Source organism: Pseudochaenichthys georgianus, chromosome 14 (genome assembly GCF_902827115.2).
Source record: "Pseudochaenichthys georgianus chromosome 14, fPseGeo1.2, whole genome shotgun sequence".
Taxonomy (NCBI): Eukaryota; Metazoa; Chordata; class Actinopteri; order Perciformes; family Channichthyidae; genus Pseudochaenichthys; species Pseudochaenichthys georgianus.
The window spans coordinates 35,072,952-35,086,901 of record NC_047516.1 but is presented as its reverse complement, the minus strand read 5'-3'; the positions used below and the strand labels follow the sequence as shown (position 1 = coordinate 35,086,901).

Here is a 13,950-nt window from a genome sequence, read left to right as displayed (position 1 = left end):
GTCAAGTAATTAGCGAAAACCGAAAAAAGAAGCAGCATTTGGCTGCTTTTCAATGATATTGGAAAAAGCAAAGCTGAGTGCAGGATTTGTAAAATGAAAATAACCTTTTTTGGTTACCTTTATTTTGTTAACCACTCAGGATTTACTGTCAGAGGTGGGAGAAGTTCAGATCTTGTACTTGAGTAAAAGTACAGAGTTTAGGAATACTCGGTTACAATAAAAAGTCCTCTATTAAAAATGTTACAAGTAAAAGTACAAAAGTATTAGCATCAAAATATAGTTAAAGTACCACGTGCAGAGGGATCTAGATGCAGGTGTTCTCTTCCCCATAGAGACCGCCTGGCTGCACATTATCCCTTGCATAAAGATAGATTGTGGGTCCCTCATAACAACATGTTGTACACAGTGGAAATAAACATTCTGGTTACCTCAACATCAGGGATCTTATACATTAAACTCCTTCTGAATCAAACCGTCACGGTAGCCTTACCTTACTGATCCCTCTTAAAATAGAAAAAAAACATGTTACTTTACCAGCAGAGAGAAAATTGATTATTAATGTGACTAATAAAGAGCAATTTGATTATTTAGTATTATTCTGTTGATCGATGTCATAACATTTGGTGAAAAACACTTTATGACTCGTTTTCTCAAAGTTTAGGACTTGGACTTGACTTGAAGTCGCCAATCCTGACTTGAGACTCGACTTGGACTTGAGCGCAAAGACTTGAGACTTAACTCAGACTTGAAAAACAATGACTTGGTCCCACCTCTGGTGAGACAACCCAGTCTCACGGCAATTCGTGTTCACCAACACGATTTGCCCCTTTTTTTCGTGTTGCACAGCACGATTTTAAAAGCAATGTATTTCTACTGGTAACGTGTTTCGTGCCTGCAGGCTGCAGCACGTCTTTTTCTCCGGTCGGGTCGTGGAAGACCGGAAGCTGTGTGGTTCATAAAAACATGTTCTTACTCAATATCAAGACACAATTATTGCTTTTATTTTAAATCGTATAATTTCGGACTTTTGTTGCCGTCTGTGAGGAAAATAAATGGGGCTCAGAGCCTCAGGATACTGAAATCTGTATTTTTTCAATCTTTTTTTCCTTCTAATTTGTTATTCTTTTCAAAATAACACACTGTTATTTACTCACCAATAACACACAATTATCCTTGCTTTTATTTATTGGTTTAATTCCATAATCTCGGGCTTTTTTGGCGTCCGTCAGGAACTGAATTTCAAAATAAATATAACCGGAAACAGACATAGGCATTTCGAGCGATTACCCAAGATCCTCAGCTATGGTTTTAAGCTCGCTGATTGGATGTGTTAGCCGCAATGCATGCTGGGATTTGGTGTTTATATTATATGAAATCCGGAAAACATTTTAAAAGTATAAAATAATACTTAATTCCGAGTGCTCTTGCTTTTCTCTTTGAAAGTCATCACATAACGGCATTGTAATACACGGTTCGGCTGCATTACATATTACAGATCTGCCGTAGTTCTTTATTTAGAGAGCCCTGATGAGAAGACCTTTGGAAAAACTGGAAGAAATGGCGCCGAAACTGAATACTTGACGTGGATCATAAATATATCAACAATTAAACAACATCTTCAATTTCTCTTCACACAATACGTCTCCTTACAGTATCAACACTAATTCGGCTGACTTTTACATTTGATCTAATTCATAGATGGGTTATATTTACACCATAACGGTGCACAGCTGATAGAAAAGGACTGTAGTTTTCAAAGATATTACTGATTTTCTTTGAATGTAAGAATGTAAATACTGAGTCTGAAATAGTATAGCAATATGCTGTAAAATGATGTGAAAGCATGCATAAAACTATACATCTTCAGATGTTGTACATACACACTAATACGTTATTATGGCTGTGTGCACCGCCTAGTGGTTAAAGCACGTTATTGAATTATTGTTTTTATGCGTTATATTTGATTACAAAAATATTAAGAGTACATACTTTCATAGGGGGAAAGTATAAATATAGAAATATAGAATATAAAAAATCAAGAAGATACTATAAGTGATCTCTACAATAAAACAGTTTAGTGCAGGATGTACACAGATATTAATAGGAGGAGGTGCAAAACAGAAAAACGGATTAACCTTTATTTAAACATTAAATATTAAATATTAAGCCTGACAAAGTAATTAACGTAATATATTGCTTTCCTGCAATGTTAACTATGTTGAAGCACTTATTTTAACTGATATTATACACATTAATTATACTCTTATGTATGTAGATAGAATAAGAAATGTGCAGAATATGACAGTTTAATGGTGGAGGTACACACATATTGATAGATGTCTTGTAATGCACTGTTGAGGAACCTGTGACCCAAGTTTTTCATTCATTGCATAACTACACCGTAGTTGTGTATGATATGTCAATAAACCTTTGAAAATCTTGAAAGGGATGTGCAAAATAGCCATAATATACAGTCTTTAATTAACTATTAGTAGAGAATAACGAGTAATGAATATACTTTATTACTTGTCAATTGCAGATACATGTTTAGTCTTCTCAAGCACCAACTATCAAATATCTCTCCTGATTGTTGGCACTTGACAATCACCTTACCTGAATTTTACTCAGGTGTAACTAAAGTCTGATTTAAGGGATGTTTATATTTCACATAATTAATCAGAATCTGCAAAGTAACTCAAATAAATGCAGTGGAGTAAAAATACCAGGTTAACCTCTGAATTGTAGTGGAGTAGAATTACAAAGTAGCAATGAGCTGTCATGTGGGTATATATTAATGCTGCGCATTATGGACACAAGTGATTTTCACCCATTTATTAATTATATGTTTTACATTTGATAACACCAATGTGTTTAATAATGGCAACTTCTAATTGTGGGAAAAACGAAAACGTTCAGGAGAGACGTCCCATAGAACATTTTGCGAAACACAATAGCCAGCATGTGTAGTTCTGGAGGGGTGTTCGATTCCAGTTTTGGATAGTCTGGCGTGGTTTCGTTCCATTTCACACAGCTGTTTGACGCTCTGCGTAACCTTACGGGAACTGTAGTCCTAAACGATAGCTGGGGATTATGGGTAGTGTAGTGTCTTCGGCCATCCTAAACTCAGAAATGTTGACAATCGCAATGATGCTCGAAATGTCCCTTATAGGCCTACGTCTGTTTCCGGTTATTTTTATTTTGAAATTCAGTTCCTGACGGACACCAAAAAAGCCCGAGATTATGGAATTAAACCAATAAATAAAAGCAAGGATAATTGTGTGTTATTGGTGAGTAAATAACAGTGTGTTATTTTGAAAAGAATAACAAATTAGAAGGAAACAAATATTTAAAAATACAGATTTCAGTATCCTGAGGCTCTGAGCCCCATTTATTTTCCTCACAGACGGCAACAAAAGTCCGAAATTATACGTTTTAAAATAAAAGCAATAATTGTGGCTTGATATTGAGTAAGAACATGTTTTTATGAACCACACAGCTTCCGGTCTTCCACGACCCGACCGGAGAAAAAGACGTGCTGCAGCCTGCAGGCACGAAACACGTTACCAGTAGAAATACATTGCTTTTAAAATCGTGCTGTGCAACACGAAAAAAAGCGGCAAATCTTGATGGTGAACACGAATCAATAGATTAAATGTGACCGGACGTCACGTCTCCTCCCTCTGTGACGCTGCTTGGCACCATGCCAGCGCACCTGCTATTTAAGTGGAGACAAATCTGCTCCCTCCGCTTCTCCTTGAATGTGGCCGCGTGGATTGTTTGGCGTGGCAGCTCGCGCATCACACTCTCTACCAGACAGGTAAAACCTCTTGCATTTCTGTCATCTATTCATGGGCACGAGCGACACCCGGCTTGACACTACTCTGTCTTAGCGCAGCTGACGCCCGGTGCGTTTGAGGAGGATTGGCTCCGGAGGTTCCCGGTTTTGCAGTGTTGCAACTATTGGTGAGTTGCCGTTGTCTGCCGTGTTCTCACCTTCAGCTTGGTTCCTCTGGTGTACTGACTGTTATTAATGTCACAGTGGGATTTGGCCGTGGGATTGTTGGGTCTCGCTCTCCCTTCCCTGTGGGCTCTGTGGCTGCAACTGGCCGCACAGGCTGGTATGTATGAACTCCCCCATGGATCACTTTTAATGCAATAAACTTAAGTAGGCTATTCACCAGTCATTTTAAACCACTTTCCAGGGGTGCCATAAACATTCTCCCTTCCTGGTGGGCTCTGTGGCAGCTGTAAAAGTTGGGACGCCGAAACCACTCTCCCCACCTCTGGTCATCATCCCCCCCCCCTACCTGCTGTTTTGGCTCGGCGAGCTCTCGCACCGAGCTGTGGCCTCATATAATTGACAGGCCCTGACTACTCCGTGTTGGACTGTCACCGGGGCCGTTGGTATGGAATGCCATTTAAGCCAATATTAAATAAATAAATATATACATAAATAATTAAATAAATACATATATATATAAATATGCCTATGAAATAAATGATAAAATAAATAAATTAGGCAATAAATATGTATACATGTACATTTAAGTACACATTTATTTATTTCATGGGACTTGTATTTCATAATGACACATTTATTTATTTCAAGAGACTTGTATTTCATAATGACACATTTATTTATTTCAAGAGACTCGTATTTCATAATGGCTTATTTCATGTGACTTGTATTTCATGATCAGACATTTCCATTCGTTATATGCAAATGAACGGGGCGTGGTTAGCTCACAGGTCCAGAGACCCAGACCAAAGCAACAGCACTGACTACTCGAGAAGAGCAAGAAAATGGAGGAGAAGGACTATAAGGCAAACTACTAAATGAAAATAACAACATGGAAGACGTCGGTGGGCTCCAAGACTGGTTCTTATCTGGTCTGCTCTGGTCTTATCTGGTCGGCCCAATGCTGCTCTTCTGAGAGCAACCGCTCTGACAGCTCTCTCTAGTCTCTACTGGGAAACAGCTAAAAGTCCTTCTGGAGGTAAGCAACGCTACACAATTACACCCAGTCTGAGAGTAAAATATGTCTCGAAGGTTCGTTTTGCTTTCTTACAACGTTAAGTTAATGTTAACGTAATCTTACGTTTGCTAGGAGGCTATCGTTACGAGCTAGCTGTCTTAGCTAACAACAGTTAGCAGCTAACGTTTTCTGCAGTTTGTGTTGCCCCTGAAAAACGTGATGTGGTTATTTAAGGGTATGTTAAATTAACGTTATTTTACAAGTTGAGAGAGTTAAGTTGTGTTTAAAACCGTCAATGTAATGCACGTTAGAGGTTTTGTGTTGGACATGAAGTTAGCTAACGTTAGCTAACTCCACCAGGTTAGCATGTTAAGCTGTACTTTCTGTGGCAGCCAGCTTAATACAAAGAGGGGTTTTGTGCTTCATTGCAAACTTTTCTTTGTTAATCTACCTGAAACTGTAGGGACAGTTTGTTTCTACTCAACTATACAGACCATTGTTGAGGAGATGCAAAACATACTGTACATGAGTTGGGTCCAACATATACCTTGAGTAATGTTACTTTGCTGCTAAAAATGAAACATCATTATCAGATGAGGACATCACCAAAGTGTGTGAGCCTGTCAGGGGATTTGATCTGTTCTCTGCATGTCCTAAACACTGCTCTGGTATTACTTATCTTGTAACATGTAAGTCTCCCGCTCTTGTCATCTTTCAGGCTTTGCATTTGAACTCCTATGACTGGTTGCGGACTTGAAGGGAACGCCTTCCTGACATCCAGGGAAAAGGTGAGATTATAATATATTTGAATGCCAAAAGCAAGTTATTGTTTTTAACTTTTTAAATATGATTGTTTTGGGGCATTTCAGTTGTATTGGACAGGCAGTAGAGATCTACTGGAAACAGTGGAGAGGGAGGAGATGATATGCAGCATACGGCCAGCCGGATGGTTGCTGCTCCGTGTGGAACGTGTCCTATCAGGTAAAGCACTTTGGTACCCAGTTATTTATGCTGTTGAGTTTGAATTTAGCCTTTGGAATGTAATTTCCAACTGTGCATTGTAAAGACTGAAAAAACAGCCTCAGGTTAAAGCTTGACATGATTTGGTCTTTTACTTAAGAAGGTGTTTGTCCTCCTGTGTTGTCTTATTTCCTTATCTTTCTTTCAGGTGTAACATCTACCAATGGTTGTACATGACAGAGACCTCCTCCGCCTCTTTGCTGTCTTACTAGTCAATCCTTCTGATCAGGTCCTTTCCTAAATAGTGGTAAGTTTTACAGTTCAGTGTACGTTAATTTAGTAACTTAATGCTTTACTGCTGTTGAATAAATCCTATATTGCTAGTCATTTTATTAAAACTACGATTTGTAAACTTTTTGATTCCAATTACAATAATCTTTTTGTTATAATTGTAATACATATCTTAACATCCATCAACAATCAATACAACAAATCATCCAACACTAAATAGAAGAAATCTGGACCTATTTCTTTTTATACAGCAGCATGTTTTGGGACTGCTCATTGATGTCATCAAGAGCCATGGAGTCTACCTTTTTGTAGTCGGCCTCTCAGAATGTTTAGCATTTATTTGTATTTTAATATTCCTATAATAATTAGTTTTTTTATTGTTTTGTTCTTTATTTTTGTTGTGAGAATCACTTTGCAATTATTGTGTAAGTGCTATATAAATAGTTATACTAATATTATTGTTGTTACTATTATTAATAATGTCTTCTTTGTTTTCTTTATTCATCGCTGCAGAAAGGATCATGCCAGCCCACATCAAACACCTGATCAAGAGCTTGTGAACCTCACTGCTGCAGACACCTGTGTGATATTCCACTCTGACTGGAACCCTCAAAATGACCTGCAGGTACAATATATATATATATCTGCTCTGTCCGTCCTAAAGATAGTTCAATAGGGCTACAACAACAACAACAACAACAGTCTTTCCGTTTATTCCCTCGGTTCTTTAAGTGTATATTTTCCCATTTAATGCTTAAAAACGTTGAACAGCAGCTGCACATGATGCTCTTTTGACCCCTCTTTTAATTTTTTATTTTAGGCTCAAGCTCGGTGTCATCATTTTGGCCAGTCTAAGGCGGTGAAGGTTTACCGTCTGATCACTAGAAACTATGAGAGGGAAATGCTGGATAAAGCTAGTCTGAAGCTCGGGCTGGACCGTGCCGTCCTGCAGAGCATGAGTGGCAACAAAGAAGGCAACAACAACGGGGTGAGAAAAAGAAAATCTGTCATATTTCTAGATGCCAAGTCATGTTTGGGTCAGTCGCTGTTGCAGTACGCTTAGTTTATTTTCAAAAAGAGTTTTCTAAATCCACTTGTGTAAATGTCTCTCTGCGTCGCCTTTAGCCGGTCCAGCAGTTCTCCAAGAAGGAGATCGAGGGCCTGCTGAGGAAAGGAGCCTACGCCGCCATCATGGACGAGAACGACGAAGGCAATCGCTTCTGCTAGGAGGACATGGACCAGATCCTGCAGCGAAGAGCCACCATCATCACCATCACCAGGTATGTTCTTAGCAGCACGAGCCACTTGCGCTTTGTGAGACACCAAGTACTTGGTTATTTGAAATGTAATATTGATGATGTAATAATTAAAACTAGGGATGGGTACCGAACCCTGGTATTAAATGGGCCCCGGGGCTGAATTATGAAAGACTGTGGTACCGTTAACGTCCAACGTTATCGATCTTTTTATCGGTGCTGGAGACATTTAAAAAATAGATGTCATATGTATTATATCTACATAAACATTATATCGCAGTCTTACTGTTGCCAACTCCGTTTCTAATATGCAATAAGACTACAAAGTGCGTCTATGATTTATTTTCGATCTTTCCAATCCAGACGAGAGATCTCTCTCCCCTGTCGGTGTGCGAGGGGGTGGGGCAGTTTACACACAGAACCTGCTCCATGCATGCAACACACACACACACACGCGCGTACGCACACAAACACATGGCGGAGAGAACTTAGCACCCCTTAAGCCCCGCCCCCCCCGAGCACACACTCTCGGCTCACTAGAATGAATGGAGAGAGAGAATAAATCTAGATTCGGCTTTCAGTGCATTTTACAGCTTTAAGGACTTAATGATTCTAGGGCTATACAATGGTTCATACTGGGTAGTTTATTTAGTTTCAAAAAAATTATCCACCGATTTACAGACGTCTCTTTCCCATGTTAGTCACTGGGAAAAAGTATTTCTGGGCCGGTCGATGTCACAGACTGATAAGGAAATTGTAGTACCGCCGTTTGGACACAACGAATATTTTCCTCAGAGTCCGGCGCACTTCCTGGGGGCTTTGTCTTGAGGTGGAAAATGCTCGTTGCCAATAGTGCAAAAAGAGTTTAGCATGTGAGGGCGGTAACACGAGCTATTTGTCTAAACATTTAGCAAAAGTGCTTCACATCCAGACGGAGGAATGCACCGGACTGTCTTTCTAGTAGCTCTGTAGCTCCATGCACGAGTAACGTTTCCACGTCAGGTGTTATGTATGTTGCAGCAACACACGGAGTTAACTCAATGATACAAACATGGGTTAATGATTAGAGGTAACAGAGTTATTTATTTGGTTAAAGTTTCAGCTATTCTGTTTGCAGTTCTGTCATCACATTATTGAATACGATTTGTTAAAACATTGTTGTTTCTTATTTTCAGTTTGCTTCAAGCTGTGGCTGTACGAGAAAGACGTGGAGGACCAAGAGATGCTGGCCAGATTGGCAAAGACCGGAAGATACATAATAGAGAAGATAATGGGAATTAACAAGAAAAAGAAAAACATTTTTTATAATTTCTTTGTTGCTGTTTACATTTTGAATTATATTTGTTATTTTTAAATCAAATGCATCTATTTTAAATCTGTGTATCTACCGTCCAATTGTTTTTCTTTATTAAACACGTAAACGGAAGAGCGTTTGAGAGGCCTTTTTGCTTTTTACCTTACTAAATGGTCTAATGGTCAGTGCAACGGGGGGTGGGGCGAAACCCACGGAAGTGATTTCAAAACAAAAGCGGTGATAATATTATAAACAAAGGGAAACAAGGTGAATTTATCGATCACAACGAAAACGGCCAAGACACATATTGAGCCCAGAAAATGGATGTTATTAAGGGCTGTAAATATAATAAGCCTATGTCTAAAATGGACAACATTGTTAGGAGATTTAAAACTAGCGATTCTGCACTGCGGTCAACTCCGCCGTCTCTCGCGTTTTTTTTCTTTCAAATCAGCTGCTCTTCATTCCTGCTATATTTGACCAGTGATACAAATATGTTTTACCACAAGTTCTTAAGGAAACTGACACTGTTGGACTCGGTACTATTTTGACTTCTACCAGAAATAAAATGAAGTAGCCTACTTTTGCTGTGTAGCTACTTTGTGAGTAGTCCTCTGTCAGAGTCTCCTCCTTAGTAGGCTACATAATGCATGTTTTCTGCTATCTTTGATGAATGATAAAAATATGATTTTACCATTAGTTCTTAATTAAATTGATACTGTTTGACTTTGTATTATTTAGCCTGCTACTTACAATACATTGAAGTACTTTTACTGTGTATTGTTTGAGGAATACTCTGTCAAAATCCCCTGCTGAGAACAAAATCTGGCCACTTCTGCTAAGTTTGATGAGGGAATTATTTTGTGTTGCCATTAGTTCTTCGTGAGATAATTGATCCTGTTGGACTCAGTACGACTGAAACTACCCCCACAAGTACTATGAAGTACTTACTGTGTACTTTTCCAACAATCCTCTGTCAATGTCCCCTCCTGAGAACAAGAATGCATGTTTCTCTGCTATTTTGAATAAACGTTAAAAAAAACTTTCTTCATGAGACTGAGATTGTTGGACAGAGTATTTTAAGAGGATGGTAGACTTGATACCAGCAATACTTCCAGTCAGTACTCCGGCAGCAGCATTTGTACCCCTTGGAAAGTCTTTAGAGTCTGGCCTGGATAGCTGGTCTGTCCTTCAGCACACTGACACACTCGGTCACTCTTGTTGGCCTCTTATGAAGCTGCTGTCTTTTAATATATGATTATTTCTCTGCTCCTAGTTCATTCCTCGCAGATTCTGCACAGAGAGTGCCCTAACTTACAGCAGAAAATTCTTGAAAAGATTTGTGAAAGGATAAATTCTTCATGGGCTTCAATGGCTTTAGTAAAGGGTGTTTTATGGTTGCTTGTATTATCCTCAGATAGTGGTTTGTTTAAATAACTAGTGACATTTTTATAAATATTGCAAAAAATGGCTACAAAATATATAACCTGGCCGGCTTAGCCAGTGTGTAATTCTTCAAGCACCACAAGATTCATAGTTTATAAAGTACAATTCTGGGCCATTGATTGTGTCATTTCTCCAAACACATACAGTAAAAATGCCTGTTTTGAAGCCTTAAAATGGTGCAGGAAAAGGACTTTACATTGTATTATACTTAAAGACATGACTATTCAGTTAAGAGAAGAGAAAAGGAAAGCAAATTGTCATAATGGGTGATGTAACCACATTTTATTTATATAGCACATTTATAAACGATTTTTGGTCGAGCCAAAGTGCTGTACATATAATAAAAAATAGCCTACAGTAGAGACACTTTACAGCAAATACAACAGCACAGATTGTTCAGAATATCAGTATGAGTGAAAAACGACACCCTCTGTCCTTAGACCCTCACATTGTACAAGGAAAAACTTCCCACAGTTTGAGGGGGAACATGGGAGAAACCTCAGGGAGAGCAACCCCTCTCCCAGGTCGGACAGACGTGCAATAGATGCTGTGTGTAACTCGAAGAGATAATACATTTTACAGCATAGGAAGACCGAATTCAAAATGTAAACGGCAACAAAGAAATTATAAAAAATGTTTTTCTTTTTCTTGTTAATTCCCATTATCTTCTCTATTATGTATCTTCCGGTCTTTGCCAATCTGGCCAGCATCTCTTGGTCCTCCACGTCTTTCTCGTACAGCCACAGCTTGAAGCAAACTGAAAATAAGAAACAACAATGTTTTAACAAATCGTATTCAATAATGTGATGACAGAACTGCAAACAGAATAGCTGAAACTTTAACCAAATAAATAACTCAGTTACCTCTAATCATTAACCCATGTTTGTATCATTGAGTTAACTCCGTGTGTTGCTGCTAGCATACATAACACCTGACGTGGAAACGTTACTCGTGCATGGAGCTACAGAGCTACTAGAAAGACAGTCCGGTGCATTCCTCCGTCTGGATGTGAAGCACTTTTGCTAAATGTTTAGACAAATAGCTCGTGTTACCGCCCTCACATGCTAAACTCTTTTTGCACTATTGGCAACAAGCATTTTCCACCTCAAGACAAAGCCCCTAGGAAGTGCGCCGGACTCTGAGGAAAATATTCGTTGTGTCCAAACGGCGGTACTACAATTTCCTTATCAGTCTGTGACATCGACCGGCCCAGAAATACTTTTTCCCAGTGACTAACATGGGAAAGAGACGTCTGTAAATCGGTGGATAATTTTTTTGAAACTAAATAAACTACCCAGTATGAACCATTGTATAGCCCTAGAATCATTAAGTCCTTAAAGCTGTAAAATGCACTGAAAGCCGAATCTAGATTTATTCTCTCTCTCCATTCATTCTAGTGAGCCGAGAGTGTGTGCTCGGGGGGGGCGGGGCTTAAGGGGTGCTTAGTTCTCTCCGCCATGTGTTTGTATGCACACGCGTGTGTGTGTGTGTGTGTGTGTGTGTGTGTGTGTGTGTGTTGCATGCATGGAGCAGGTTCTGTGTGTAAACTGCCCCACCCCCTCGCACACCGACAGGGGAGAGAGATCTCTCGTCTGGATTGGAAAGATCGAAAATAAATCATAGACGCACTTTGTAGTCTTATTGCATATTAGAAACGGAGTTGGCAACAGTAAGACTGCGATATAATGTTTATGTAGATATAATACATATGACATCTATTTTTTAAATGTCTCCAGCACCGATAAAAAGATCGATAACGTTGGACGTTAACGGTACCACAGTCTTTCATAATTCAGCCCCGGGGCCCATTTAATACCAGGGTTCGGTACCCATCCCTAGTTTTAATTATTACATCATCAATATTACATTTCAAATAACCAAGTACTTGGTGTCTCACAAAGCGCAAGTGGCTCGTGCTGCTAAGAACATACCTGGTGATGGTGATGATGGTGGCTCTTCGCTGCAGGATCTGGTCCATGTCCTCCTAGCAGAAGCGATTGCCTTCGTCGTTCTCGTCCATGATGGCGGCGTAGGCTCCTTTCCTCAGCAGGCCCTCGATCTCCTTCTTGGAGAACTGCTGGACCGGCTAAAGGCGACGCAGAGAGACATTTACACAAGTGGATTTAGAAAACTCTTTTTGAAAATAAACTAAGCGTACTGCAACAGCGACTGACCCAAACATGACTTGGCATCTAGAAATATGACAGATTTTCTTTTTCTCACCCCGTTGTTGTTGCCTTCTTTGTTGGCACTCATGCTCTGCAGGACGGCACGGTCCAGCCCGAGCTTCAGACTAGCTTTATCCAGCATTTCCCTCTCATAGTTTCTAGTGATCAGACGGTAAACCTTCACCGCCTTAGACTGGCCAAAATGATGACACCGAGCTTGAGCCTAAAATAAAAAATTAAAAGAGGGGTCAAAAGAGCATCATGTGCATCTGCTGTTCAACGTTTTTAAGCATTAAATGGGAAAATATACACTTAAAGAACCGAGGGAATAAACGGAAAGACTGTTGTTGTTGTTGTTGTAGCCCTATTGAACTATCTTTAGGACGGACAGAGCAGATATATATATATATTGTACCTGCAGGTCATTTTGAGGGTTCCAGTCAGAGTGGAATATCACACAGGTGTCTGCAGCAGTGAGGTTCACAAGCTCTTGATCAGGTGTTTGATGTGGGCTGGCATGATCCTTTCTGCAGCGATGAATAAAAAAAACAAAGAAGACATTATTAATAATAGTAACAACAATAATATTAGTATAACTATTTATATAGCACTTACACAATAATTGCAAAGTGATTCTCACAACAAAAATAAAGAACAAAACAATAAAAAAACTAATTATTATAGGAATATTAAAATACAAATAAATGCTAAACATTCTGAGAGGCCGACTACAAAAGGTAGACTCCATGGCTCTTGATGACATCAATGAGCAGTCCCAAAACATGCTGCTGTATAAAAAGAAATAGGTCCAGATTTCTTCTATTTAGTGTTGGATGATTTGTTGTATTGATTGCTGATGGATGTTAAGATATGTTTTACAATTATAACAAAAAGATTATTGTAATTGGAATCAAAAAGTTTACAAATCGTAGTTTTAATAAAATGACTAGCAATATAGGATTTATTCAACAGCGGTAAAGCATTAAGTTACTAAATTAACGTACACTGAACTGTAAAACTTACCACTATTTAGGAAAGGACCTGATCAGAAGGATTGACTAGTAAGACAGCAAAGAGGCGGAGGAGGTCTCTGTCATGTACAACCATTGGTAGATGTTACACCTGAAAGAAAGATAAGGAAATAAGACAACACAGGAGGACAAACACCTTCTTAAGTAAAAGACCAAATCATGTCAAGCTTTAACCTGAGGCTGTTTTTTCAGTCTTTACAATGCACAGTTGGAAATTACATTCCAAAGGCTAAATTCAAACTCAACACCATAAATAACTGGGTACCAAAGTGCTTTACCTGATAGGACACGTTCCACACGGATGCTGCATATCATCTCCTCCCTCTCCACTGTTTCCAGTAGATCTCTACTGCCTGTCCAATACAACTGAAATGCCCCAAAACAATCATATTTAAAAAGTTAAAAACAATAACTTGCTTTTGGCATTCAAATATATTATAATCTCACCTTTTCCCTGGATGTCAGGAAGGCGTTCCCTTCAAGTCCGCAACCAGTCATAGGAGTTCAAATGCAAAGCCTGAAAGATGA

The 13,950-nt window shown here is 39.1% G+C and overlaps 5 long non-coding RNA genes across 5 annotated transcripts; 3 read left to right on the top strand and 2 right to left on the bottom strand.

Annotated features, from left to right (window-relative positions):
* The first annotated feature begins 3,753 nt into the window (after window positions 1–3,753).
* On the top strand, window positions 3,754–4,084 carry LOC117458236 (uncharacterized). Its single transcript, XR_011644337.1, has 3 exons — window positions 3,754–3,817; window positions 3,896–3,963; window positions 4,040–4,084. It is a non-coding gene; the product is annotated as an uncharacterized lncRNA (long non-coding RNA).
* Window positions 4,085–4,893: 809 nt separating this feature from the next.
* LOC117458944 (uncharacterized) lies at window positions 4,894–6,865 on the top strand. The gene is made up of 5 exons (XR_011644354.1): window positions 4,894–4,997; window positions 5,695–5,764; window positions 5,846–5,957; window positions 6,145–6,243; window positions 6,741–6,865. It is a non-coding gene; the product is annotated as an uncharacterized lncRNA (long non-coding RNA).
* A 335-nt stretch (window positions 6,866–7,200) lies between these two features.
* LOC139435079 (uncharacterized) lies at window positions 7,201–8,909 on the top strand. Its single transcript, XR_011644353.1, has 3 exons — window positions 7,201–7,215; window positions 7,353–7,507; window positions 8,659–8,909. It is a non-coding gene; the product is annotated as an uncharacterized lncRNA (long non-coding RNA).
* A 1,929-nt stretch (window positions 8,910–10,838) lies between these two features.
* Window positions 10,839–12,461, bottom strand: LOC139435121 (uncharacterized). Its single transcript, XR_011644395.1, has 3 exons — window positions 12,447–12,461; window positions 12,155–12,309; window positions 10,839–10,980 (listed from the first exon to the last, which is right to left on the bottom strand). It is a non-coding gene; the product is annotated as an uncharacterized lncRNA (long non-coding RNA).
* A 332-nt stretch (window positions 12,462–12,793) lies between these two features.
* Window positions 12,794–13,737, bottom strand: LOC139435096 (uncharacterized). Its single transcript, XR_011644371.1, has 3 exons — window positions 13,701–13,737; window positions 13,415–13,513; window positions 12,794–12,918 (listed from the first exon to the last, which is right to left on the bottom strand). It is a non-coding gene; the product is annotated as an uncharacterized lncRNA (long non-coding RNA).
* Between the last annotated feature and the right edge of the window lie 213 nt (window positions 13,738–13,950).